We start from the raw sequence: 15,955 nt of genomic DNA on the forward strand, positions 1-15,955 counted from the left end.
GATGGATGAATGGATAAACAAACTACCGTGAATACAGTTGACACTTAAACTACGCAGGGCTTAGGGACGCCAACCCTCTGTACAGTGGGAAATCCGAATATAACTTATAGTGCCCTCTGTATGTGCTGTTCCTCTGTCTCCACAGTTCTGCATCCCACGGATTCAGCCAACCAGGGATCATGAAGTACTGGAGTATTTACTATCGAAAAAAATCCATGTATAAGTGGACCCTCACAGTTCAAACCTGTGTTGTTCAAGGGTCAACTGTACTTGGCTTCCTCCCAAAACTAATTCAAAGTTTAAGACACTTGTTGACAATAACTTGAAAGTGGCCGCTAGAAACAAAGGTGGACAGAGAAATGTGGGTGCATTCCAATTTCCTGGGCCCTCTAGAGTCCTGTGTGAAGACTGTAGGGACAGGGCTTGCTTTCTTTTCTCCTGAAGGGTGTCAGTGTGGTGTGCACTGAGACAATCTGGTGAATACCTCAACTTGGACCTTGAGGGCAGCATTGACCTAGAATGTTGTTGTTACTTAACCAACATCACCTGAGAAGCTTACCAAACCTCCAAGTAGATGGCAGCCAGGGAGAGCTGATGTGGTAGCTGGTAGAAGGGCCATGAAGCTAGAACCCACACACCTAGTGGGCGCTGTGGCCATGGCAGTGATGTCATGAGGCCTCCCCTGGGCCTGTGTGCCTGATACTTGTCGAGCACCCTGGGGCAGGGGGAGGCCAGGTTAGCTGGCTGGCTGCAGCCCTGCCTAGAGATGAGGGGTGCCTCAGGGAGGAGAGGGTTATGGAGTGTCCACCTCTCCCGCCTCTGATGCAGAATTGGATGCCCTGCTGGACATTTATAGGACATTTGCCTGGATGATGAATTCCATTTAATACAAAATAACTTCAGGAACAAAAAGCACCAGAAGCGAAGCCAGATTTTGTTTCCAGGAAGAGGAAACACCTGAAAAGAGCTCCTTCTATCCCTTGACTCCTCTTCTAGGGTCTCCAGGTCTGGAGAAGAATGTGACCAGTTAGAGCAACTGTTCCCCCTCCTCCGTTGCTAGCCACTGGTTGCCAAAGTCTAAAGATGTGGGCTAGGACATGCTTAGACCCTCCATTTTTAACTAATATACCTCTTTAATCAAAGCTTCGGCTTAAAGGGGTTTCCTGGAGTTTAACATGGCTGATTTCATGACAACAAGACATCAGTTTAAAGATGAGGAACAAAAAGTTTCTTGAATTTATGGACACCCTTTAAAATTCTTTTGACTCTGCCACAGAAATAGAAGGTAGAGAGATGCTGTAAGCTGTGGCTTGGCGGTGACATCTGCGTGCCGGCTCCCCAGAATGTTTTGCAGTGCTCATTCCTGGTGAGTTTTTCATTCTGACATTTCAAGCCTGAAAACTGATGGGTGACCTCAGCTTGTGGAGAAAAATAAGAGTTCAGTGACTGGGAAATATATCTTTATGAGGTTTATTTTTTTCTGTTATTAGTTGTCTTAAGTAAGGAGTGATCAAAAAGAAAAAAACCCTGAACTGTCTAGGAATATTTGCTCTTCAGAAATATCTGCTGGTATTTCATAACTTTGATAGCCCAGTCAGGTGGACTCAACTCTCAGTTGCTTTTGAAACAAAGAAAGAACACTCTGTGTGTTATGATTGAGAGCAAGACAATTCAGATCGTTTCTGTGCTGGAGTCTGTCCAGTATACACAATTCAAAGATAATGTAGCAGAATGGTGGTCACTGATGTGTGGCCATGACTGATGCAATTATTACAGCAGGAGACCACTGCAAGTTCTTATCCATCAGGTATCTTCTATACCTTTCTTCTCTGTGCTGCTCTAGTTAATGTTTTTAAAAGTTTATCTTTTAGCCTAAGGATCTTGCCTTACTGACTAAGTGGTAAAGTTCATCTAGGAACAGTTACAGATAGCTCATCTTCTCCTTCAGTGATTTTTAAAGCTGATATTTAACATTTCATCAATAGCACTGGAAAAACCAGAGGTTCATGGTCTGGGGTTGGGTAGGCATCTCTGATTAGCTCAGCACCTAATATATAATGAAAGCTCAATAAATGTTGAATAAGATAAATATTCCTTCTTAAAACCAAAGTCTCGGTTCTGTGTATCCTGAATCAGTCCCATTATTTCTGGCAGAAGCATCAGTGATTGGGAACGTAGTCTTAAACCCCGGTGGATCCAGATTTGGAATTTCCATAATTGTCCACCTGAAAATAGATAGAAGTATTACATGTTAAGTGCTTTTTAATTTGCTATGTTTGCGAAAAGGTGTTCTATATTGATGTTCCCAATTCACCAGTCTGACTTATATGTTTTCGAATACATTGAAATGTATCCTTACAAAAAATAGCATGCTGGTGGTGTTTATGGAAGCTTGTTGCAGTCTTTTCTCTATAAACAAGTAGTAATTTTATTGTTTTTGCAAAAAACAAACAAACGTGATTTTTGCAAATTTCCCCAACTCAATCTAAATCCTCCTTTCTCTCTCCCACCACGATAGTGCGCTAATGACAAAAGTGGAAGTGTAGGCAAAGGCTTTTATGATCACCTCTAGGAATTCCTTTTAGGAGAAGGTGTCCAGTCTACCCAGGATTATTAAAATAATATATGTTAATTCACTTTTGAAAGAAGAGGAAAGGTATATTTTAGTTAATTCCCCAAAATAAGAATCTATGTAATAATAACAATAAATATTGTATAAGAATCCATATTGAATTTTCAAACAGAATTCACATGCCTGAACTCCTCCCCGCAAATCTAGGCTCACTATGTCTTTGTTGAGCATTCTTGATGCTACACTGGTATGAAATATTCATTTTGCAGATGAGAAGGTATAAGCCCACTAGGTGAAATGACTCCCTCTGGGTCACATGATCACATGACCTGGGGGACCGCTTGCCCCCCAGGAGCTCTCACCAGGACTGGGCCCCAGCTCTGGAGGACAGGAGCCTCTCTCATGTCTCCTCCTGCACTGTTGCCAACAGCAAAAAAACAGGAAAAGGTCATCATGTTTGAGTTCCTTCGATTTGCTTTCAATTCCTTTACTCCCCCACTGAGGTCATCCTTGTGGACTAGCTCTGTTTCCAGGGTGTACAGAATCTTAATTTATCATCGCAGTTCTCTGGAAGAAGACTTCAGAGTTCAGAGCAAACAGTAAGACGAATGTTTGCTTTGGGGATCTTTCATCATTTTATCCTTAGTAATGACCGGAGAAGAAAAGGGGTTTGCTCAGAAGTTATAAATAGTCATGCAGAGAGAAAATGTAGTAAAACAAAACAGATTTTAAGAACTCGGTGGTGGTGTTCTAGAGTGAATAATTGAAAAATCTTTGGATTAGCATTGATGATCAAATCATGAGCAGATTTAAGATTTAGAACTCAGATCTTCTGCCTAAAAGCCAGGGCTAATGGAACCTGAGCTTTTAGGTGGCAGGGAGGAATATAATTTTTATTTTCAAGAAGCTCATTTTATTCTGAAGGTTTCTTTGACTGAAAGAAAAACTTGAAAGTTTAATTATTACATTGGACTTTGAAAATGCCATGACTATATCTTTCCTCCCCCAATATGTGTCCAAGGTGTAGTCTAGTCATTTTCATTATATTTTTGAAGACTTGTTTTGATTTACAAAGTTCGTATTTGTTATCAAAATGAAAAATATTTAAAATGATAAGAGCAGTGCATACTCAATTCAGTAAGACAAAAAGAAGAAAGTGACCACCTGTAATCCCACTACCCAGAGGTAACCACTGTTAGTATTTGATGTATTTTCTTCCGAATGCACGAGCGTGCGCGTGCACGCACACACGCACGCACACACACACACGCGCACACACACACACACACACACACACCCCACTACAAGAATGGTTTGTTTGGTTGGGCTACATGTGTCTGTTTAAGAGCATAAACTTAATGAATCTGGATCCTATCACTTAGGAAATGTGTAACGATGGGCAGTTTCTTAACCCCACTAAACCAAGGTTTCCCTACCTGTAAACTGGAGTAAAGAACAATTCCTGACTCCTAAGGTGATGGGAGAGTAAATGAGGGTATGCATGTAAAGGCTCATCACAGTATCTGACACAGTGAGCAGTCAACAGATGGGAGCCATTGTTAGCTTGTAACTTTCTCTTGTCACTTCAGAAAACATGTAAGTCAAGCAGCCTTTTGGTAGCTCTGAGAAACTACCCAGCTCTCATCAATTTCATCTCTCCCTTAGTGAGGATTTGCATAGATGTGAACACAGGTTAGATTCCTGAACCTACACTTAGAGTCACTGTTAATAATAATGTGAATGCATGCAGCTCTGCGCCATCACTCCACGCGTGTCAGCACAGTGACAGCGCACAACACCGCTTCGCCATAACCATCATTAGCCCCAAATACAGATGAGAGAATTCAGGCTGGCAAAGAAGAGACAGGATCCAAACCCAGGCCCCTTTTTCTTCCTGGGCTGCTCACACTGACACAGCCCAGTCCGAAATCCCAAGCACATCCTTCCAGAAGTGCTGGGATGAGTCTGAAAGCAACTTCCTGGCCAGGGTCCAGCTGGTTCCTAAGAGAGCAACAACTATCTGCTAGGCAAGGAAGGCACCTGGACCAGAAGTGAGGAAACCTGGGTCCCTTGAAGTTCCTACATCCTTCTCATTGCATTCTTTTCCTTTGGAGAGGGTGTAATAATTATCTATCTTACCTTTCTCGTGGGGATGAAGTGATAGAGGAAAGTGATGATCATCCTAATAATATGATGGAAGTTGTAAATAGCAATGACATTATCTACCTCTCTACCACCATGGCTGTCCTTAATGATGTTCTCCTGGTAATTCAAAGTGTTTTTCCCCCTTGTTACGTTAATGACTCTTTCCTGATCTCACTAGTAGCCTTCCTTCGTAACCAGCCCACCCAGGGAGCATCCATATCTCATCAGATCTTGACTGCTACTCTGGTTCCCTCTCTGAGTTTTATCCACAGTCTCTCTCAATCCCAATTACTCTCTGTGAAAACTGGAAAGTAACTGCAGAGTTATAGCTCCCCTTCCTGTCCTTTCCCCCAGACATACATTTATAAAGGGGTTAAACTCTCCACTCCTGGCGTAATGTTAAATGTGCCCTTTTTGTGGCGCGATTTGTAAAGAGTATGGCTTTTGTAAACAACATGATTAAGATGTCCCCTGAGACTCTGGGAGGAATCCATTTTTTTCATTTGTGAGAAAATTGTTCAGGGCTTTATCTGGTCCCTTGCTTTTCCCAACTAGGACCTTCTCCGGCTACTGGAGAGCAGTGGTGGACCAGATCAGAACTAGGGTTGGGGTCCTGGAGTTGCTTTTCTGGAAGGACTTCCTAGAGTTGGAGAGCACGGGACAACACTAACCGTTCAGTGTTTCCTTAATGCAGTTCACTGACTTGTAAAGAGGAGAGGTTTTGATATATCATCATAAGATAGAGCAAGTCAAGGTGAAGCCCTCGATTGAATGGTAATTGCTTGGGAATGGAAGAAAGGTCAAAGTGGCTGAACTTAATGATGCGAAGAGTGATCATGGGAAGAGAATTATAAACCAAGTGAGCAAGGTTGGACAGAGGCGAGGGACTTCAGGTGAGCTATAAAGATGATTGCAAACCTATCCTTGTAAGAAGACGTCCATCAGAGTGAGAAACAGAGAACACAAAGGATATTTTCAAGGGTCCCAAGTTTTAACAGTGTATATGTGTTTTGTTTTCTGCATAGTTATTTGCCTATTAAGTGTAGATAGGATTTTTTAAAAAACTGAGTAGCAAGTACAAACTAAGGTTGTTAAACTTAGCAAATAAAAAATTCCATACAATATTTGGGACTAAATACTAAAAAAATATTCATTTTTCACCTAAAATTTTAATGTTAGTGGGTCTCCTATATTGTATCTGTCAACTTTAGTACAAACCTGTGGAAAGAAGGGCACCAGCCCCAAGGAGATGAAGGCCCCCGGGGAAAGGAATAATCTCTAGGATACTGCCCACTTTTAACTCTACTACAGAGTCTATAGAAGCCCTTCTGGGTAACTCAGTGCTCACTATTGGAAGCCAGCTGGCAAGGCTGAGGTTTGGGCCAAGGCTGGAGGTGGGTAGTGGCTACAGTGGGTTTTCTGCTTCTGAGTTCGTCCTGGCCGAGCCCCAGTTCTCAGGGGTAGGTCAAAGTAGAAGACCCCTGTGGGCTGGAACAAGTCCAGGGAATTTTGGCTGGTCCAGGGAACAGGGCCAGGGGAGCACAGAGTAGGAGCTTGATGGTACAGGCAAGGGAGGTAGAGACAAGGACGTGGTATTATGTCCTTGAAGGGAAAACATCGAATCATGGGCAGTTGACAGGAATACATATTCATGGGATTAAGGCTGGGTGGGATTCTCTACCAGGTTAGCCGGAGTTCATGAACGCTTCTTGCAGATGGTGGGACTGTTTTGTTTTTATACATAAATTATGACATGGATTTAGGAAATCAGGTGGGAGGGAGTCACTGCTTCACATAAGTGAGGTCATCCCTGGGGAAGTTGCAAGACGGTGGGGAGGGGTACTTTAAGCCAACCTGTGTGAAGTCTTGACTGTATGGAATGGGGGCATGAGCTAGGCTGTACTGAGAGAAAAGGACAGTGTAAGATGTTCAGGAGGCTGTGAAGACTAAAAATCAAAATGAAGTGAAGTGGGAGTCACCCTACACCTTGGAGTGACCAAATGTAAAAGAAATACAGTAGTTGCTGAGGAGATTTTTACAGGCAGCGAGGCGGGGTGGCGGCGGGGGTCTGGCGATGAGGAACCCAGCAAAAGGAAATCATTTTTGTAATTAAGGAATTCTGTCCTTCAAAAGGCACCACCAACCCCTTACTGAGAGTTTTTCATCCCCAGGGAGCACTAAGGCTCCAGAGATGAGTAAATTCCAATTTCTGCACTCAAAGGACTGACAGTCTAGCAGAGGCAGAGAGCTGTAGACAGAGCCATGCTGGAGTTTCATCCCAGATATAGGGAAAGTACGGGCCCACAGAGACTCCCCGAGACCAGGCGCCATCTTGTCTTGCCTGGATTCGTACAACAGCTCCCTCACCCCTGTCCATGCGTCCGTCCAACTGGTCTCCCCGGAGCCAGCATGATCATTCTGACGTGGAAATCTGTTCATGCATTCCTCTGCCAAAAGCCCTTCAGGAATGAAGCCCAAACCACTTCCTCACAAAGCCCTGCTTCTCCAGCCCCCGTCCAGTTTTCCACTCTCCTCACTCCACCTCCAGCCGACCCCACTTGCAGCCAGGCTGAACCTTTGTGAACTCAGAGCATGGCGCCCGTGTCTGTGCTCTGGACCTTTTCCCTTGGCAGTTCCTCCTCCTGGAGTCTTTTCTTCATCGTGCTAATGCCTGCTCATCCCCATGGCTCAGCTTCCAGTCACGTCTTCTGGAGGCCTTCCCTGACCTTCCAGGTCTAATTAGGTGTCCCTGATGGACTTCTCATAGCCCCTGAACTTAGCAGTTAGCCCACGCTGCATTGGAACTAACGCCTGTTGCTATGTTTGTCCTGCCACCATCTCTAAGCTCACTGGGCCCACGGTCAGTGCCGCTCATCAGTGTTTTCTCAGCACCTAGTGTGGCCCTTGGCTCGATAATTCATACCCTAAAGTAAACTCATTTGCTAAATTAGACTTTTTCAGGGTGTTGGAAGAGACTCGTCCAGGTTACCTTAGGTGATTGGAGTCTATCAAAAGGATCTCCGCTGTGTGCAGGCAACTAGAGGGTTCCTCAGAGCTCCTGAGTGGAGATGAGTCATCAAGACGGCCTTTGCAGCAGCGGGGGATTTTGAGCTTAGTGTCGGATGTTCTCAAGAGACCAGGGTAGGGGAGAGGGTGTTGCCCGAGCCAGTTGGCTGCTCACAGTTGTCAGGTTCTTTTGTTAAACATCAGTAGCTTCCTATTATCAGGAAAGCTTGAGAACGCTACAGCCTCAGTGCCAGGTGGTAGGTTACCATGAAAGCAAGTCTTTGACTCCTGCCATACTTAGAGCAGGTATTAGCAAGCAGGCACAGAAATAGTCCTACCACCTGCCTGGATAAATTTGGTGCATCTCCCCTGCTGTTCTTGTAGGCGCTCCATTGGGCCCCTTCCCAGCAGGTTCACTCTGAAGGGCATGCAGTAGTCCTCTGTGGGCAGAATCACCTGATTTTATCATCAGGCCCAGTGACAGAATCCTCTGTTAACTGGGAGGACCCCAGACATATGGAGTGCCACCGCCGAAGCACCACACCCTGGACTCTTACAGCTCAGCAGGCAGCGACAGAGCTGGCTGTACGAACCGTTCTAACCAACTTATCTTAAAAATTTCTCATTCCACAGAGGAAAAACAATATTTCTAACCTTCATTTCAGTAGCTGCAGAACCTTGTGCTGCAGATTTAGGTAGTGACATTTCAGATGTCTGCTGCTGGATGGACTTTGATAAGTATCCTTCAAATGCCAGCTCACAGCCTCTGGAGTGTAGATTACAGTTGTCATCACTTGATAGCCTATACCAAAATATTTTAAAATAAATCTCAGACAATATGAAGAATGGATAGGGACTTTCCAGGCAAGGGACAGACATAAGCAAAGCTCATGAGTGAATTACAGGTAACCTTTTCTTAGTTGATGTGAGTTAAGCCCATGTAAATAGACCTGAAAGAACTTAAACGTCAGAGATTCTTTCCCATTAAGGTCCATAAGAGTGGCTTGGCATCTTTTTTCATTTGTACAGTGGGAATAATAATAGTATCTGCCATATGGGTATGGGGGGGAGGTTTAAAAGACAATACAGAGAAGAGCTTGGCATGATCCCTGGTATACAGTAAATGCCCAATAAACATTAGCTACAATAGTTTTTACTGTTGTTGTTGTTAATACTAAGATAGTAATAGTTGTTTTCCCTGTGCCTAAGCCAATACCTGATTCACAGTAGGCACTCAATAAGTAGTTTCAGGAATGAATGTTTTTTGTTTTTGTTTTTGTTTTTGTTTTTGGCCGCCCCGCACGGCATGCGGGTTCTTAGTTCCCTGACCAGAGATTGAACCCATGTCCCCTGCAGTGGGAGCACGGGGAATTTTAACCACTGGACTGCCCGGGAAGTCCCAGGAATGAATGTTTTATACTCATTCATTCAACAACTATTTATTGGGCACCTGTATGTTCCAGGCCCAGTGCTAGGCCCTGGGAATAAAATAGTAAACAAGGCCACAGTCTGTAAGGGTAATCAGACAGGTGAATGGGCAGTGGGGATGCTATCGAAGCTGCAAGGAGGGCCTCAAATATATTCCAGGGGAGGGTCAGGGTGGGATCCCCAGAGGTGATGTCTGAGCTGAGCCCAGAGAGGTGAATAGGAATTGATTAGAGGTGATTCGGGAAGGTGGTTAGAGTGTGGAGGACAATCCCAGCTTAGATGTGTTAGGTGCCCAAGGCAAGATCTTTCTTACAGTTCTGGGCGGGTAATTTAGTTCAGGTATTTAGTTCATATCCCAGATATGCTTAAAGATGCCTGGAAACTCAAATTAAGTTTTAGATTTTCTCATATCCAACCACACTAGAATCATTCATGGATTCTGACTATAAAAGACTGGGAGTTCTTAAATTCTTCTTAAGAACTTAAGAAGCAGATGTTGCCACCAAGTCTAGAGAATAGGAGATGGAAGGGATCTTTTGGTTTTCTGGTTTGTGTTAATGTGATTTATGCTATATCCAGGAGTGTAGGCTTTTATTCTTGGGTTTCCATTTCTTGCGACCGATCTTACTGAACCTGTTGAAGACCTCAGGTAATCACTACATGCCCTTTTTGCTTCCACTGTGTTTTTTAATCCATGTTCTAGATGAGAGTTCACCTGATTGGGCCCCAGGTTGTGTGTGGTTGCTGCAGGGGCGGATGGGTGATGGCCTAGGGTAGAGAGTTGAATAAACTCTTCCATGGCCTTCTGGCTGTTTTACTGTATCTTTGGGGTAGAAAATAGAGTCAGATGAGGGAGCATTTGTAGGCTGATAGTCAAATCACTTGGGAAGCCACCAGTGAGGAGGAGCTGGCCTTTGTCTAAGTTCTCCAGCTTTCCTAGGACCAACGTTGACATCACTTTCACTGGGCTCAGGCCCCCAGTATTATATTGGGTTTATTTCAGATTTTCAGATTCCTTTCATTGTGCATGGATATTTGAAGGTTCTGGTTCTAGGTTAATTAACTCCCACTTGAACCCCTGCCATGACTAGACCACACTCTCAAGTGTTTACTAGCAAAGTATCTTAGAACTCATACATTCACTTACCCATTTGTCCAAAGGTTTACCCAACAAAGATTTACAGAACACCTCCCAGAAGCACAGTACCGTGAAAAATAAGGAAAGGAGAGAGAATGGGAACTTTTATTGTTGATAAATTTTTAATAGCTCGCAGTGGGGTGTCTCAACCTCAGTACTCTTGCTACTGACATTCTGGATGGATAATCCTTTGTTGCGGGAGCCTGCCCCGTGCTTTGTAGGATGTTTAGCAGCATTGCTGAGCTCTACCTACTAGATGCCGGTAGCACCCTTCCCCACAGCTGTGACTATCAAAAATATCTCCAGACACTGCCAAATGTTTCTTGGGGGGTCAAAATAGCTGCTGGTTGAAAATCACTGGCTTACACCATCAGGCATCGTCCTATACTATATGCTTCATTTTCTCATTTAATCTCCCCTTTTCAGCAAGCCCGTAAGGAATATAGTTTGAATACGAGAATAGGAAGTGTTAAATGACTTACCCAGAGTTCCATGGGTAATAATTATGGGATTTGGACTTTAAATCTAGGTCTTCCTTATTGTACTATATCCCCAGACTGCCATGCAACACATTGTCCTAACTCCAAGGAACCTAATACCTAGCTGGAGAGATGTGATATGAATCAAATAAGTTACAGTTGTGTTCGTTGCAGAATAAGTGATGAGGGCACGCAGGAGAGAGGTGCACTAGGGGAGTCATGGGTCACATCCTGCAGAGGTTAGAATGCTCTTTGAATGTCTGTGGGTAAACACTTTGACTTGGATAGTGAATTTGTGTTGAGCAGTGACAGGAGGTAAGATTTGGATGGGTAGCATTGGACAGCAGTTACGAAGAAGAGCTGGTTCCAGATGCAATCTTTTTGAGTTCCAGTTCCTCTGCTCACTAGTTGTGTGACCATGAACTAATTTAGGTAATCTTCTGGCCCAGTTTTGTTGCCTGTAGGATGGGTTGTAAATAATAGTACATAGTCTTAAGATTGTAATAAGGATTTAACGAGTTAGTACATAAAGGGCTTAGAACAAGGTCCCGCATCCAGTAAGTGCTCAATAGATGGCTAGCAACTTAGTACTTGATTCTGCTGGACTTCAAGTGTTGGACTTCAAATACGGTAAATAATGGGAGCTTTTGAATCAAGGCCTGCAAAGATGCTCCACAGGTATTGCAGTCCCCCGTCCTGTGTTCATGGCAAGATCATAAATTGGTATCTTTGGGTCGGAAACCAGTCTCTGGCTCTAGACCTTTTCCTAGAGTACCAGTTCAAATGGTTCAACACCTCTGTGGGCGCTTTGGGTTTGAAGCATCGAAGACATCTTTCCAACAGAGATTCAAAGAGGGGAAGAGGCAGCTTGGACATCTGTTCAGACATTCATTCACTCATCCATCCCTTCAATCAACATTTACTGAATACCTTTTTTTATTCTGGGCATCACGTTTCTATCAACTACATCTGGAATGCCAGTAAGTCACCCCTCTGCCCATGTGTCGGCTGAAAGTTTATTGGATAGAATTGTCACTGTTTAGTTTTAAGACAATTCAAAGTTATTTCTGTGGCTTGTGTTAAAATCCTGAGGTTCCTTCTCATGCTCCACTTGGTACCACGGCTGGGCTTTGTATTTATGGAGATCTGATGGCCCTGGATGTGGTGGGGGATCTTCTTCTGGGAATTTCCTCTTCCTTCCTCTCTCCAGCTTTTTATAGCTACATAAGGTTTAGATCTGTTAGCAAACACTTGGGTAATTATGCCCCTCTCTGTTTATAGACTCAGGATAAATTGTCCTAATGGGAAAATATCTGTCCTTTGGCGTAATTTGGATCAAGGCTTTTAATTTTTTGTTTGTGTGTGGTTCGTTTGCCTTTCTAAAAATCATTTTGATGTCTGTTTCACTTATGAATCATCTACTGTTGATATACAACAGCACTCAATAAACCCCACTAAAAATCTTTTCTTGCTCTAAAAGTAGTTGACGCTGGGAAAATGCAACCCGTACATATGCCTTTCTCATGGATGCTGAATTAAAGGAAACAGTTGGATTTTAAGACTCTTAAGGAACATCTGATAAGAGGCCCACAGAAATGACCCACCAGAGCCTTGATCACCAGCATGCTGGAAAAACTCAATTCAGCTCAGTTTGCCTTAAAGCATCAAAGTCATACTACATTTGTATTCATTCATTCAACAGTCATGGAACACTTACTATAAGCAAAATTAGAGTATAGATGAATAGCTAAGTGTTTCTAATTAATAAAATAGAGATGTACTTTGATTCGATTTTTAGCTTTGTGGGAGAGAGCAAGGCATACTTCTGATCAAAAGGCAAAGTCAGTCCTTCCTTCCTCTGCTATGCTGGGAAAAATACAACTGTGCTTCCCAGGCAATGTAAACCTGTAGAGGACTTGGTTTTTAATCAGTCTGGGCCAACAAGAATAAATACTTCTTTTTGCAATGTTTCCTCCCTCTCAAGAGCTAAAAATAATGAATGAGAGGCAGTGGTGTAACGGTTAAGCACACCCTTTTGATTCAGACTAAATGGGTTTGAATTGGGACTCCAACATTTACTAGCTGTGTTACTTAACCTCATTGTGACTCAGTTTCCTTGTATTAGAATAAGGCTAATAATTATATCCACTGCACAGGGCTACTGCAAAAAATAAATGAGATAGACAATCTACATAAAGTAGCTAGCACAGTGCCCAACATAATTATAGGAAGAGTTTAATAATTCGTAGCTATTATTATCATTATTATCATCAACTAATATTTGTGTGCTCACTAAACAAAAAGTAATGCTGTCCTGGGACTTCCCTGGCAGTCCAGTGGTTAAGACTCTGTGTTTCCAATGCAGGGGCCGTGGGTTCAATCCCTGGTCGGGGAACTAAGATCCCACGTGTGGCACTGCAAAAAAAAAAAAGTAATGCCGCCTGTATATAGAAACAATATAGAGGAGTGAATCTATAAAATATGCTTGTCAATGTCTGAAGCTGGGCATATTTTTAGAGATACCCACCCAATAAACAAAGGTCCGATGAGATGTGGGCATATGTTTTAAGAGAGAATTATATTCTTTTGGCACCGTGTTTCTGAATTAGGGAACATGTATGCTTAGAATCATCGCCCCCCCCCCCATTCAATGGAGTCATGAGGACTACTGCAGCCCTAACAGGGAAGGAAAGGAGTTCTCCAGCCTGGCTTCTGCCTAAACACACAAGACTATCACTGGGATGGAGTCTGAGAGGTGAAGATTGCACAGTGATGTCAATGTCAAGTCAGAGACCATTAGCATCAAGCGTGTCTTCTTTGTGTCTGACCCAAATTTTAGTGTTGCATTTTGAGTCTCTTACCTCTTCTGTCTTCTGTAGAGATGAAGAACAGCTGGTCTGTGTCCTCTTTGTAATAACCTTTCAAGTGGGAGGAGAAGACTGTTAAGTTTGCCTTTAGGCAGTTTTTCACTCTAGACTAAACAACTCCAAATCCTTTAACCTTCCCTCATAGGTTCTATTTTCTGTCTCTTTAATCATTTTGGTTTTCCTCTGGAACCTTTCCAGTGTCTCCACGTTGCCCTTAAAATAAGGGGCCTCAGACTGGACCTACCACCCTATTAAGAGTCTATCCGCTGCCAAATTCCTTATTATGGGGGAGAGAGAAATGGGGAGAGACACTTTTCCTTTCATGTCAGACTCCCACCAACTGAATTCACCCCACTGCTATGTTGCCTATTTCTTATCAGTAAAACACACAGCTTCCTATTAAATGCACAATCATCTGTGATCCTCACATCCTTGTCAGTTATTCTCCAATCTAGATATTAAGCCCCGTTTATGCCTGCCATTTTGATCATCACCCCTCAGGATACTACTTCTGTAATCAGCCGTCATGCTGAACTTGAAACTGTTTTTCATGAAACATTTCCTTCATGTGTTGAAGCCAATTTGGATTCTCTTAGCATATCGGCAATTCCCATTCAAATTAATATTACTTGTAGGCTCTGGGTGTGCATATAGCAATTTTAAGTATTATTTAAGCCAGACCTAGGATAAAATTGGAGGCCACATTTTAAGCACCCTTATGTTTACTGAGCCAGTGATCTCTTTTCCAGTCTGCAGTGAAACCCAGTGAGGGAAAAGACAGACCAGATCATATCTTTCTGGCCTGCTGATGAGAATGTCATATGCATTCAAAAGCTTTCCTGAAATTAAGATATTATACAGATGTGGTCAGATTTTAATTCTCAGCACATACACACCCTAAACTGAGCTTAGGCACAGAGTGGTGGAGGAAGAGGGGAATATTTATTTGCGTTAAGCTTAAAATCAGCATTGATTTGCACATCATAAATTACATACCAGATGGAAGGAGTAGAGAAAGTTAGAAGAAAACTGTCGGCGGAGGAAGCAATCAGAACCAAGAAAGGGAGCCCTTCTGAAATTATTCGAAGATTATTCAATTTGAAACTAATTTCCGTAAAACTTATCAGATACCAAGATGCCACATAAAAGTATGCTAATGAATCCACCAGGACTACCACCTCCTGGCAGAAGAGAGGAAAAGGGGAAGTAGGGAGGAACTAACATTCACTGGGACCCTTATAATATTTGTAAGGCAGTCACTTTCTGTTAGAGAGTTCTGATACACTTGGCTCTTTCTAAAATCATCAGTCTAACTTGCTTTGACCCAGGAATTGCAGTATTTTGAGGACTGGCTTGCAGAGCTTGTTCTCACTGGGCATGTGTACTGTTCTCCTAAACTCCATTGTCATTGTTGGTTGCAATGCCATACCACTTTGAGATATACTTTATCCTGGGGTTTTGTTCCCTACTAGTACTTCCAAAGGAGGAACGCCACCGCCTGGCATTCCTGCCTGTGTCTGGGTTTGCTGTTGTGCCAACCTGAATGAAGCAACTGGGGGTAATTTCAGGACTGGCGATTATGGTAATTATTTACCATGTGCTCTGCGGGCTGCCTCCGAGAGTGGGTAGATGTCCAGGCCAGCCTGGACGTGGGTTGGCCCCTCCCAGACTCTAATTACCCTTTCCAGTGGCAATAATGGTCCCGAGAATGGAAGCCTTCTTTTGCCTCCTCCTTTTTAATTAATTGCTTTGAATTCTACCAGATCTGTCCATTGCAGAGCTGCGGGATGCCCAGGAAGAGACCCATAGCTTAGAGACACAGGGGTGGAGAGTGGGACTGGGGCAAGAATCCGGCATGAACCCCAAGGCGTGGGGTGAGTGTGGGTGCCTGTGTGGTGCAGGGCTTCAGGCTGTGGGGAGATCTGTGCCCTTCAACCACAGGCAGTCCCCATACCTCTAGCTCCCCCTGCGAGCTCCAACCTGGATCCCTTTCCAAGCTAGGTGAAAATGTGTTTTGAGCAGAAGTTCCTTAATGGTTTGAGGTTTGGCACAGCGATGCTTTTCCTTTTCAACAAGTGTTCAAAGTGGGAAAAAGGAATGAAATACAATTGAAGTTTTGAAAAGCAACCTCTTCGCAGTGAGATGAGGGGCACCCCCCCCTCTGCCAGCCCCCATCCCTGCTCTAAGAAAAGCAAGCACTCTTTTCCTGTCTTCTTTGTATTCCCATTAATTTAAGACAGGAAGCCCTCAGAGGGTGTGATGTAAACAATTCGGCCTCGTGGGTAGGGCTTCCTCATCAGTTTGCAGCTGGAGATATGGC

This window comes from Eschrichtius robustus, chromosome 2, assembly GCF_028021215.1.
Source record: "Eschrichtius robustus isolate mEscRob2 chromosome 2, mEscRob2.pri, whole genome shotgun sequence".
Classification (NCBI taxonomy): Eukaryota; Metazoa; Chordata; class Mammalia; order Artiodactyla; family Eschrichtiidae; genus Eschrichtius; species Eschrichtius robustus.